Source organism: Protopterus annectens, chromosome 7.part0, assembly GCF_019279795.1.
Source record: "Protopterus annectens isolate FY-2018-M chromosome 7.part0, PAN1.0, whole genome shotgun sequence".
Lineage (NCBI taxonomy): Eukaryota > Metazoa > Chordata > Ceratodontiformes > Protopteridae > Protopterus > Protopterus annectens.
This window is the reverse complement of record NC_056739.1, coordinates 373866881-373880709: the sequence shown is the minus strand read 5'-3', so window position 1 is coordinate 373880709 and position 13829 is coordinate 373866881. Positions and strand designations below refer to the sequence as shown.

Here is a 13829-nt window from a genome sequence, read left to right as displayed (position 1 = left end):
TACTATGAGACAATAATTGTTGGTGATGTCAACAATTGACTAACCCCTCTGCTCTAACTCTCCTACTGCCAGCATAAACCTGTATGGATTCACTCAACTTCTCCTCCCCCACTTTTCATCATATGCCCACTAATTCGAGCTCCATCACTGACTGAATTCTTGTCTAGTCCTAACCTGTCACTACCCTGAATCCATGCTAGACTCCCCTGAATCCCTGCTAGACTCCATAAGTGACCATAGCCCAATACACATCCAAAGATTCTCTCCTCATCACTCTCAACCTCACTAACTTAAAGAATGCCGAAAGTTAGCTAACTTTGACCCAGAGACTTTTAACAAACTTATCCTAGCTACAGACTGGTCCTTCCCATTAACCCTATTTCTAGACGAAGCTGTACTTCACTTCAACTCAGTCTTCCTTAACACACTTAACTCTATTGCCCCTCCCAGAATGATTATAGTCAAATCTCTGTGCTCTTCTTGGCTCACTAACTCTACTAAGTCTCTAATTCACAAGAGAGATAAAGCATGGAAACTATGGACCAAAACCAATCTCCCAACAATTTTTCAAAAATATGAGGAACTCTGGAATCTGACTAAAAAGCGCATTATCAATGACAGAAAAAAGAAAAACTAACCCAAACTACTGCACCTAGAAACCCCAAAAAGTTTTGGAATACCATCAACAACCGGATACTCCACCCAGGCAACCCCTCTACACCCAAACCCTCCCCTAACAAACACATCCCTAGAAACTTTATTTTTAATTCATATTTTATTGATACCATCAGTAAACAAGTGCTGACTTCCAACCCACCCAATATCACCCCTGACCACCCCCTTCTCACAGAGACCAGTTCCTACCAGCTACATTAAAAACCTTCTCCTTAAACTAAAACAGTGTTCCTCATCAGCTGAGGAGTTGCCACCTGTTTTTCTAAAGATTGCTGCAAAGTCTATAGCATTCCTAAAGATTGCTGCAAAGTCTATAGCATTCCCATTCTCATAAAAATCACTCAATTAGTGAATCCACTGTCCCTATTATTTGGAAAAAGTTACACATAATACCAATCCACAAAGGAAGGAATTCCACTAAACTCCCTAATTTCGGTCCTACAGCCATACTCTGCCCCCATCTCTAAAATGTTTAAACACTGTTCATAGAAAATTCTTCACCTACCTCACTCAAAACCCTGCTCACCCCTACCCTCTCCAAACTGTCCCAACTCAACCTATCTACTAAAACTTTCTCTTGGTTCAACAACTACCTCACAGACAGGCAGCAGTCTGTCAAATGGCTGTCTGCCCTTTCTCCCCATCAAAATGGATACCCCCCTCAAGGCTCAATTCTAGGTCCTCTTCTCAAACGTCTTTACCAACCAAGTACACCAATCTTGTCCTCAGTCCTCCTTCACACAGGACACAGAGGACTCCACTATAATTTCCACAACCTCACTGACCTGCTCATCCTCACACAAATACTTCAACCACACGGAATCTTGGCTTACTAACCACCAACTCCTACTCAACCCCAGAAAGACAAACCTCTTGCTCCTCCCAAAATCCCACCACCACCTGAGGTCATCCTTTACCATCTCCTCACAAATAACACTTCCATTACCCCTGAAACCCATACAAAGCTCCTTGGTATGACCATAAACAACCAGCTCAAATTGATCTGCATATACATCACAGTATTAAGAAAACCCGCCAATAGCTTGGACTACTATATAGAAAAAAAAGGTTCCTCACCTCTGACTCTAGAATCTCACTTGCACATGCTTACCTGCTCCCCAACCTCTTCTATGGCTCACATATTCTAACTAACCTACAGTCTTCATTTCTCTCCAAATCAGAAACCACCTACAACAAAGTAGGCAGACGCACTGCTAATATGCCTTCTAAATCTAATCATTGCCACGCTCTAAGGACACTCGGCTGGCTAGAGCTTCCTAACCAACTCTTACTTACTGAACTTATTATCCACTCTATCCTGAACAAACCCTCCTCCTGCCCTAGTATCTACACCAAATTTCCCTCTATACTCCCCTCAATCCCTCAGAAGCTCTGACCAATGACTACTACAGATTCATAAACCTAAAAAAATAGTTGGACAGAATCTTTATAGCTATTCTCCTGCTACCCAATGGAACAAGCTTCCAATGCCCCTCAGACAAATTAGCAATATTCATAATTCAAGAAAACCTACCCTTTGTTATATATTAACCTAATTTTAGAATACGTAGTTCAGTGCCATGGTGGTACAGTGGTAGCATTTTTGCCTCACAGCAAGAGGTTCTCTTGTTTGATTCTCAACTGGAGTGCCTTCTGTGTGGAGTCTGCATGTCCTCCCCACGGTAGAGTGGCCTCCAAAAGCCATGCGTGAATGGGCGTGCCTTTGCTGAAGGTTGGGTGTCGGGCTGGCAACTCGGCACCATAAAAATCTACTGCCAATCATTAGCGGACCCGAGTTCCGGTGTGGCGACCCCTAACCGGGAAAAGCCGAAAAGACAAACAAGAATACTTAGTTCAATTTATTTTGGTCATCAATATAAAAATATCTGCCTCTGCAGATAATCTTTTATTAATTTCATATCCAGAAATCTCAAACAAACAGCTTTAGGCAATGTCAAAAATTTAACTGGTTACAATCCAAATTACTTCCTTTAACCCCACATATTACACACACACACACACACACACACACACACACACACACACACACATATATATATATATATATATATATATATATATATATATATATATATAATTTATTTATTTATTTATTTATGTATGTACTACACACACACACACACACACACACACACACACACACACACACACACACACACACACACACACCACAGCTACTTTTGATGAATGGTATTTTGATAGCTATATATGTTTAATCAACCAAACTGTGTCTTATCACCCGTTGACAAAAGGAGCAGATCAGACACTTCAGGAAAAGGCTAATTCGCCAACCTCAAGGAGAACTATATGAACTTGAGTTGGTGTATATAATGAGTAGGGAGGGGGTGTGGGGGCTCCCCCCCACAAAAACAATGTTTTCTTTTGCCTCCCCCCCCCTCAGTTTTTGCATGCACAGAGATTTGTGCACTGTATCTGCATGTTTTGCAGTGTATCAGCATGTATTTTGTTTTTAATTTGTTAACCAAGTCCTACTTCGAACCAAGCCAATTTTCAGCGGAGGAAGACCCATCTGTCTTTGTAATGGGAGGAAAACCGAGCACACAGAGAGACAATGCCACTGCTGTACCACTACGCCGTCCAAGGACATGGATGTATAATTTTGATCATTTGATGTCAACATTAGTGCCATTCAACAAACTTACACAGGTTCATAGGCAGGTACTAGGCTATCTGCCCGAGGGCATTTAAAAGCCTAGCCAGAGTGTGTCTGCTTTCGCCGCCCCATTGATTAACTGACCCTCTGTCAAGCAGAGCCAATGAAGTGATCCCAAGGGTGTATTTGCTGTTACCCATCCACTCATCAAGGTTTCTCTTGAAGAGTGTTAGTGAGGGGCTCTGCCTGAAGTAATTTGGAATTTTGTTCCAAAGCATGGGGAGTCTCTGACAGGAATCTACCCCTCCAGCATGTTTTATTTATTGTTGTGGCGAGGTTTAGCTCACTATTGGAATTTTGTTCCAAAGCATGGGGAGTCTGTGACAGGAATCTATCCCTCCAGCATGTTCTATTTATTGTTGTGGCGAGGTTTAGCTCACTAGAGCGTACAGTGACTTGGATTTCTTTAGGTGGAGCATGTCCATCAATTCCGAGTTGGACATGGCTTTGTAAGTCAGGCAGAGATCACATCTGAGTAAGCGATATGCCACTGAGTACAGCCAGAGTCTTTTCAGTCGGGCTGCATAGGACATATGTTTGAGGCCAGTAATCCTCTTGGTGAGGTACTTTTGTGGTCTTTCCAGCTGTTGGAAGTGTCTTGTGAGGTACATCTCAAATGGGGCATTGTAATCTGTGATGGGTCTAATGAGGGACGAGTAGAGGGGCATGCAAACTTTTTAGTAATGAGATGGGCCACATAGGACTCCCCAACTACTTTGGCAATATGATTGTCAAAGGAGAGATTACTATCTACCTGGTTCCCCAGATCTCTTATTACCTCTTCTGTAAGGGGGCTGCCATCAGTATGGGTTCCCCAAAAGTTAACTGTTAGGAGGGGTGTGCTTGCATTGAAGGCATTCCACCTGCACGACAGAAGCATCACAGAAGCCCATATGAAGAAAACCTAATCTAATCTAATCTCCAGGTCTGTTTTAAGACCGCAGTTGGAAAGATTCTCCCCATTCAGACTTCAAATGACAATAAGGTAATTCAGTCACCACCCTTTCTCTCACTTCATAAAAAGTAACAGACTTCCTGCCATAAACACTATATGGTTATCACCTGACCTGCAAAAGCCTGGCAAAACAAGTTTGGCAGTCTTCCTCCAGACTTCAAAATTATATCTGGGAACCATGAAATCCACCCACAAAAAAAATGCAATGACATCTGTCCATATACCTTCCTACTTCTTGCGAACAGAATTTGGGACAAAGCTAAAAATAACTGGAGGCACTTCCAGTTAACAGACTAAGAAAAATAATGCATGTTACTTGAAGTTAAGTGCGAATGATTCCCCACTATATTTTGGCTAGCATCTACCATCTTTCTTCAAAACATCACTGATTTCAAGAGAAAAAATGCATATCCCCAAAGCAAAAATCAGGGTCATCCCTGCAAATTAGATACTTGAGAATAGTGTCCGTTAGACTAGAAATATCTACATCTAGTTTGCTGCACAGATATAAAATGCTGTTGTCTTTCGGCTTTTCCCGGTTAGGGGTCACCACAGAGGAACTCTGGCCCGCTAATGATTGGCAGTGGAGTTTTACGTGCAGAGTTGCCAGCCCTGACGCACAACCTTCAACGAAGGTACGCCCATTCATGCATGTCTCCACACAAAAGATGCTCTAGCTAAGAATCGAACAAGACGTCTTACTCTGAGGCGACAACGCTGCCGCAGCACCACCACCGCAGTACATATATAAAATGATAGCAATTATGTACACACTAAGTATCTGGGCATATCTCTATACACTTATTTCCATCTACACATCCATTTCATCCTTGCCCCTCCAACATTCTTCACTCTGACAAATGGATCAGAGCTGTTCACAAAATAATCAAACTGCTTTCCCTGCAAGGGTGAAGCAAGGCATTATGTGCATTAGACACATTGCAGTTTATATGGCTCAGAACATTTAAAATTGCACACAATGGAAAATGTCTGCAACAAACATTTCTACATAGTCATCTTTTTTCGGCTGTTCCCCATTAGGGGTCGACACAGCAGATCATCTGTTTCCATTTCTTCCTGTCCTCTAAATCTTGCTCTGTCACACCAACCACCTGCATGTCCTCTCTCACCACATCCATAAACCTTATCTTAGGCCTTCCTCTTTTCCTGTTACCAGGTAGCTTTATCCTTAGCATCTTTTTCCCCCCAATATACTCAGCATCCCTCCTCAGCACGTCCAAACCAACGTAATCTTGCATCTCTGGCTTTGTCTCCAAACCTTCCAACCTGGGCTGGGCTAACCCTCTTAATATACTTATTCCTAATCCTGTCCACCCTCGTCACACTCTGAGCAAATCGTAACATCTTTAACTCCGCCACATCCAGCTCTAACTCCTGCCTTTTTGTCAATGCCACTGTCTCCAACCCATGTAACACATCTGGTCTCACTACCCTCTTGTAGACCTTCCCTTTCACTCTTACTGGTACGGGTCTGTCACAAATCACTCCTGACACTTCTCCATCCTGCCTGTACTCTCTTCACCTCTCTTCCACACTCACCATTACTCTGAACTACTGATCCCAAGTATTTAAACTCATCCACCTTCGCCACCTCTACTTCTTGCATCCTCACCATTCCTCTATCCTCCCTCTCATTCACACACATGTATTCTATCTTAGTCCCGATGACCTTCATTCCTCTTCTCTCTAGAGCATATCTCCATCTCTCTAGGGTCTCCTCCACCTGTTCCCTACTCTCACGACAGATCACAATGTCATCTGCAAACATCACAGCCCACGGGGACTCCTGTCTGATCTTGTCTGTCAACCTGTCCATCACCACTGTAAATAAGAAAGGGCTCAGAGCTGATCCTTGATGTAATCCCACCTCCAACTTAAACGCATCAGTCACTCCCACCGCAAACCTCACCGCTGTCACACTACCCTCGTGTAGGACATTAAAAACTGCACACAATGGAAAAAGTCTGAAACATTTCTACATAGTATGACAACTACACCTGCGTAAAAACTTTATTATGAATACATGTCTGTGTGTGCAGGGGTGGGGAATGAAGCAACAGATGAAAATTAACTTAAAAACATTTAAAACGTGCACATCTGTTCATGTGTCAGATGGCTTGGGTAGGCATAAATATATGTTAAATACAAAACTGAAGTTTGTCCATGACTGTTTTATTCGAGCTGGTCTACCTGCAGTACAATAAGTGACAACATGCTTCAGCTCAAAAACTATACCCCTACATTACTCTCCCTTCAACCTTTGCAGAAAAAAAATTCCTCATTTTGAAATAGAGAATACCAATAGACTGCTTAACAGTTCGGTTATCTAGACTTGTATAATAGCTACTACTTTGCTCCCAGACTTCAAACTACTCAGTATGGACAACTGACCACCCAAACCTCCATGCAGCCTTAAATCACACAACCACGTGTTGTATCTACTGCCCATAAACTTCCATTTTAATCCACTCAATAATTAGCTTCACAAACCTAAACAGCTTTACCATTTAAAAACTGAGAGAAAAATACTCCTAAGTTTTCCATAATGACATTCATGCACAGTGCAGCCACATCCAATATCTATGGTTTCTACTCACACAACTCTTTCCCAAAGTGAATACACTTATTAACATGGCAATTTCAGCTCATCCTCTGAAACTTAGGGCTTTACAAGTTACTCCATGACTTCAGATTTCTTTTCATTTGAAAAATTAGGATAACCACTCATCATCCTGTTTTCTTGGCCGAGTCTTCCACTAACTTCTCTTTGTTCTCCTAGCCCTGTAGTAATCTTGGTAGATGCAGCAGTTCAGGGATATAGCTACTTAACTTGCAATACAGGTCAATGCCTACACTACAAAAAAATATAAATTAACAGAAATACTTTTGCTTCTCAAATACTGTACCCCTCACAGATAGAGTACTGACGAGCATTATTCCTCTATACTGTTATTTTGGGCTGTTGGTCACCTCATGCTAATGCACTTAAGGTAGTTGCAACCAGGTTTTTGCACAGACATACAAGTAGTATTAAATAAAGCATGCCCAGACTCCTTAGATTACTTTAAAAAAGCTTTTACTAACCAGAATAGCTTTTGCAACTTCTCCCCCCTCCACTCATAGGCGGCCTTAGGCATAGGCCAACTAGGCAGCCACCTAGGGCACCGCTCTAGCAGGGGCACTTTTCCACTATTTATTTGGTGTTAGTAGACCAGGAAGGGGGCACCAAGTGATGTGAGGGGGGGTGCCATGGAGCCCCTTTGCCTAGGGCACCAGTTGACCTAAGGCCGCTCCTCAACTTCTAAAACATTTTCTTATTACACTTTGTTTTGATAGCACTTTAATCCTCTTACAGAAACTGGCTTACATCATTCATAAACACTGTCCGTTTGCCTGTATAGCTCTTACCTGTTATACTCCATTTATTAAAGCCAACGGAACTGGGAGGAAAAGGGCAGTTTTACACACTGCCAAGAGATAACAGCGTCATTCTGGACCTTCCAGTTTGTGATGCTGTGAAGCCCACTTACTGCACATAGTGTCACACATTTTGTTTTACAAGACTGACAGGTATGGTAAGCAATGTGTGCAAGGAAATCTTTACTGGACATAAATTACATATTAAACCACCCACGCACACACACAAACACTAAATGAAGTTTTGCATGGCACCAGGATCAGTCTTGCCCACTTTATTAACAAAAGCATGAACACATCACCAAAAACTTGAAAGCCCCTTCTGCTGGTGGCATAAGATTTTAAGAAGCATAGCCTTAAATTCCCATGGCAGTTTTTAGCCCCTTTTATTTTGAATATGAATAACCCAGAAATGGGCCACACACATTTTGTAACACTTACATGTTTCACCTATCCATGAAGGAGTAACGGGGTGAATTTGCAGTTACCAGTTCCACTGCCCAAATTACAATGGAATAGAGAGCCAGAAGTACCTTGTTTTAGGAGAGCGGAGGACTGTTCCACATAATTAGTATTCTTTGTGATACATGCGTTCTCAACATACTCTTTATTCTGCAAAAAAAGACCAATATCTCGAGTGAGTGTTTACCACTGGACTTATGAATGCACATCAGTCCTTACAGAACAGGGTCTCCTGAAGCTCTATACACATGGGACAGGTGACATCTCAATAGCTTGTATGATACAGAGAATAATAATGCTTTGTGATAAGTCTACACAGTGTTTTATAATTTAACCCCCTACCCCCTTTATTTTAATTACTGAAAAAGCACAGTGGTCATTCCAGTTGCAACAGGTGTTTGGACAGGTATGTACCAAAGAGGGTAATTACACTCAATGATCAGCTTACTAAGAGTAGAGAACAGTGAAACATTTTATTTATTTATTTTACATTTGTTGACCGGGCTAGTCTAGCTGGATATATTTCCATTTTCAGTAGAGGCCCGGGGAAAAAAGCTCCACACAAAATACAACAAAATAACAGGATAGTCAAAAATTAATTAATTGATAAATCAAAAGATAAACCATACAATAGACAAGTTGTACAATTGTATAATAACAAAATTACCAAGTCAATTTGAGAGGATATAGATTAGAAGGAGAAAAAAAAAAGTGTATTAAAATAAAGAGAGAGAATACGGGTAAAAGGTCCAAAGGAAGAGGGGTGTCACACAAGAAGGAAGAGAGGAAGAGGAGGTAAGGCAGTAGAATAGGGGAAAGAAAAAGACAGAGGGCAAAGAGAAGAGGGGGGAGGGGAAAGAAAGGAGAAGGTTAGTGAGAGGAAAGATAGATAGATACAAGGTTCAAGGGATAAAGGTATTTGCTAGTGTGACTACGATACACATTGTGGTAGGTGAAAAGAGGGAGATAAGTAGAGGAGAAGTTAGTCTGGTGTGCTACAAGAACAAAGCCAGTGGTTTTGGAAGTGTAGTTTAAGTTTTTGTTTAAAGAGGGGTAAGGAGGTAATCTGAGTAATTTCCCTGGGTAAGAGATTCCAAATTCTGCCTACAGAATTAGTGAATAAGGAGTCACCAGCTGAGTTGTTAGTCTTAATAGAGCTGACTAAGAGTTTACAGGAGGATCGAAGGGAGGTAAGATTGCTGTAGGGGACTAAGAGTTTTGAGAGTATGGGGGACATTTGCATCACTAGATCTGAACACGATACTGTTAGGATATAATCTGTGTGAGGACAAAAAGACTTCCTTACAACAGTGGATATGTGGTGATCAAAGCACAGTTACTTATCGACACAGGTTCCCAGATCCCAAACTATGGGATCAATTATGACGGGTATACTGTCAATGTGATAGTTACAAGCAGAGTTATGCTTGTCAAAGGATACATCTGTACACTTCTTGGCAGTAAGTTTTAATCTGCCGTTTTGACACCTTTTGCTACTTCTCTGGGGTAGGCACTCTTAGGAGACGAGTTTACAAATTTGCAGTTATCTGCTAACCTGGTCAATCACACTCTTAAAAGAAACCTTGATCTCCCAAGAAGTAAATATCAAAGAGAAGTGGCCCAAGAACTGAACCATGGGGGTACACTAAAAGCATTTTTTTTTTTGAGAAGGTACAGCCACGCACCCTAACTTCCTGGGTTACATGCGAGTCAATTCGCTATCCACCCAGTTGCAAAAAGATTGACATTTAGCTTGGAAAGTTTATCTTTGGCATGAAAGTATAGGATAAGGTTGAAAGCCTTTGTCAGGGCTAGGTATGCAGTTTGGCAATTAACTCGCATTGCTTATAACAACATTTTTAAAAAAGCTGACCAGCTTAGGTAGGCAGGACTGTACCCTTGAGAAATTTTAACTGGGTTAGGTCGGCAGGCTGCAAGTTATCCATATCTTTATTTATTAATTCTGCAATGCTCTCCTCCTTTACTTCCAGAATTAAGAGCAAAATAAATAATTTGGGAAAAGGGCTTCAAATTAGGGGACTTTTAATAGGTATTATTAACTTTTTTCCTCTAAAAAAGTCCGTAATTATAATCATTACAAAAGTTATATACTAACCGTAATACACCTCTCTCAAAAAAAAAAAATCAATAATTTTAGGAAGGGTGAAGGAAAATTTCAGCAGAGGTATGACGTTCTGGACTGTCTAGTGTGCATGACACTTAGAAATACGCAGTCTCCCAAAAAGTGAATTTCCACTCCCAAAAAGTGAATTTCCATTATTTTTCAGAGGTTTATATTTAAACCCCTTGTTGATTTTGCGCAGTCTGTACATTTCGGAGGGGAGGAGTTGATTTCCTACAGGATGGGCCCCGAACGAGATCAACGTCAAATGCACCGGGTCGGTCGAGTCCACTTAAAAAGTTTCTAAGAAACTTAAAAAACATTTAGCTGTGAAACAGACATTAAACAAAATCTTCTACCTTTCTGTCACTATATTATTTCAGGTGTTGTTTGCTACTGTCAGCAGGTTAGGGCGTGGTACAGCAACGCACTGCTGACGCTATAAGTACCCCACCCAGTCTGAAATAATACCGGACTTTTCCACCACCCAAGAAACACTCGAGCTGGCAGAAACTTTGACCAGCCCAGAGTTTCCATGGCAACAATATATCTCCCAGGACTGCAAGCGTGGGGCGCGCGGCCACACCTCTTACACGGGAGCTCGCCTGTTCGACTCTCACCTACCCGTTCACCGCCCACCAAAATGTTGCACATCGACCCAGAAACGCCTACCACGACTCACCTGCCCCAAGAAACGCAAACACATAACACGTCAACGTCAAATTTTTTGATATTATTATTCACTTTTCTTTATTTATATGCAAAACTAAACTAGGTGTTATACCAGCAGTACTATAGAAACTTTATGCCCAGGTAGCATTATACACAGCCGTGCCACTACTGGCACTACAACCTCTCACATTGGCAAGTATTTCACCGTACATAAGAAACTATTACTCAGTACGAAATGGACTACTAATAATTCGTACACTTTTCGGTTACTGTGTAACATACAGCAACACAGAACAACAAGTACAAACCCACGCCGAGTCACTACAATTACATATATTTATTTGTCTTTTACCTGCTTTTATAAACGACTTCTTCTAAGCTTGGCTTCCGTACCCACTGCACTGTATTATAACCAGAGATACAAATATCTTTCCAGTGAAACTGACACACTGGATCCTCCCACTAAATCTGCTTCTGTTTTACTGCAGGCTGCAATAAGGGGAGGGTGTCCTCCACAGTAGGAGGAACAAACTCTCCTCCTCCTTTTTAGGGTTAACAATGACATCATTCTTAGTGGTGCATCACGGGAGTAGAGTATAATGGTTAGGTATTAAAAAAAGAAAAAAAAAAAAAAGGAATAACGGTTTTCTCAAGCCAGTCTGGTGTCCAGAGTTACTAAGTAACTGTGAATTAGACTCATTGTTTCCACAGATTGATATACTAGCAATACTATGAGATTTGGCAACACCCAAACAACGGTTATTAAAAGTGAACAGAAATAGCACTGGGAGCGCACAGTTTGCACTGTTTCAATGCAAGCAGTTACTTTGAAAGTGTTTCTGACTGTTTTAAATATTTTAGGTGATATTGTTGTATTCGAATAACATGCCATTTTTAGCCTATTCAAATAATAATTTCTAACCAGCTATACCAATGCAATATACTGATACATTTTCTTTGTGTTTAATTGGATTACTCCTCTAATTTTAGCAATTCACTAAAACGTAACGTATTTTTCTGGTTTGCATTTTATTGTACATCTATATGCAGTTGTGTCTTATCAGTATATGTTTGCATATAATATGCACACATTTGTATACTTACAAATCAATTTACAACATTCTAGTATGTTTTGCTATAGATTATGTAGGTGTAACTACCAAAGATGATGTTTTCCTATTTTCAAAGCATAGCATAATATTCCAGCTGGGTGGTACAAACTCTTACCCAGAATTGCATTACATTAGATTGTCAGGTGTAGCTGTGATAATCTCTGCAAATATTTTTAAGAGGCTATCTGTAGTGTTTCAGACCGTTTAAAAATATTCCTAACTGTAAAAATTCTAGGGAAAAATACTGTATGGGCATTCACTCACCTATCTCACACTCTCTTGATGCAGTCAGCCCTCTCATATCTGGTATATCCTATGGTGAAGTACTTAGCTTACACAACCACACAGTACAAGAAATATCTGTCTGCCTTCATACTTATACCCATTCTGACATATTGAACTCCTATCACTTACACCATAAGTGTTATTGCCATGTGTGATGATAGGAGGTACTGCCAGCACAGCTATCTGGAATTTTGTAAATAATTATATGTCATTTGTGCATATCAAACTGATTCATACAAGATGATTGTGTTACAAATGTATTAGAACTCTATGTCATGTGTATATCAGACTGATTTGTACAGATGTTTGTGTTGAAAAGGTATTTGTAAAGTGCTTATGTTTCAACTGTATCCACAGTGTGTCCTACTGGAGAGAACAGAAATGTATATGTACTATTGTTACTGTTTGAATGTATATGTTTTAGCAGAGGAAACTGGGAAACAGGAGGTTAACCTCAGTCCAGCAAACTCTAAAATATATCTGAAATTAAATCACTTTCTGGGCCAGGCCATAAATATGCTATCTCACAGGTTTCAATACAGCCAGAAACAAAAAGTCTGTACTAGGAAGCTTTCTCTATTGTCTTAGAGGTGAACTAATTACTACTCTGGAAGTGTGGAGGTATGCAATTGTTTTATGACTTCCAGCCCCTGCCACAGATCTGAGAAAAAGCCCTTGTGTGTGTAGTTTTACAGGTAGGTGCTAAATCCTGCCAGCTTCCAACAATGAGGACTTGCATTGGAACCAGAAGTCAGATGACCAGAAGTGATGTCATTCTGAAAGCTATCCCAGAGGTACTATTTTAGATAATATTTTGAGACATCTCAGTGAGACTGAGCATTCTGTATTCTGTCTTGTGCCTAGCAAGGAGGACCATTCACCACATCATCTGCCTTGCTCTATTAAGTAAGTAGGGAAGAGTAATTTCTCTTAGATTCAGTCAGGAATATAGTGAAGCTTAGTTTAGATATTGTTCTTTATTTGTCTGCGTTTGTCCTTCAATGTTATTTTAAATATTTCCTGTGATTTTGAACTCTGATGTCACATTGAATAGATATGTAGTATTGTCTTGTTCTTTTATTATTTATAATTAAATATATTTAAACCTTGCATTGTGGCTGATCTTTGTAGGGATATTTACGTTTTGGGAGTATTTGGATATTTATTTGGTGACACTGTGTGGGCCACTCATAATAGCCCTGCTCTTGGTTAAGCTGCCATTTATATTAATATTAATTTCACTCATTATATTGGGTACCCTTGTAAGGGCCTAAAAGTAACTGGCAGGAGTGCCTGGTGGCAGTGATAACTACCTAATAGTCTGGGCAGAAGGCAGCATAGCTAGTTCCCAAGTGTGTGTGTGTGTGTGTGTGTGTGTGTGTGTGTGTAAATCAAATCTCCAAGAGTGTGTGT

The 13829-nt window shown here is 40.6% G+C and overlaps 1 protein-coding gene across 1 annotated transcript in view; it reads right to left on the bottom strand.

Annotated features, from left to right (window-relative positions):
* LOC122806472 (rho-related GTP-binding protein RhoA-D) overlaps positions 1-11542 on the bottom strand; it is a 434939-nt gene extending 423397 nt beyond the window's left edge. The window contains exon 1 of the mRNA XM_044076938.1: positions 11372-11542. The gene's annotated coding sequence lies outside the window, so the exon portion shown is untranslated. The remainder of the gene's footprint in view (positions 1-11371) is intronic.
* Positions 11543-13829: the final 2287 nt, after the last annotated feature.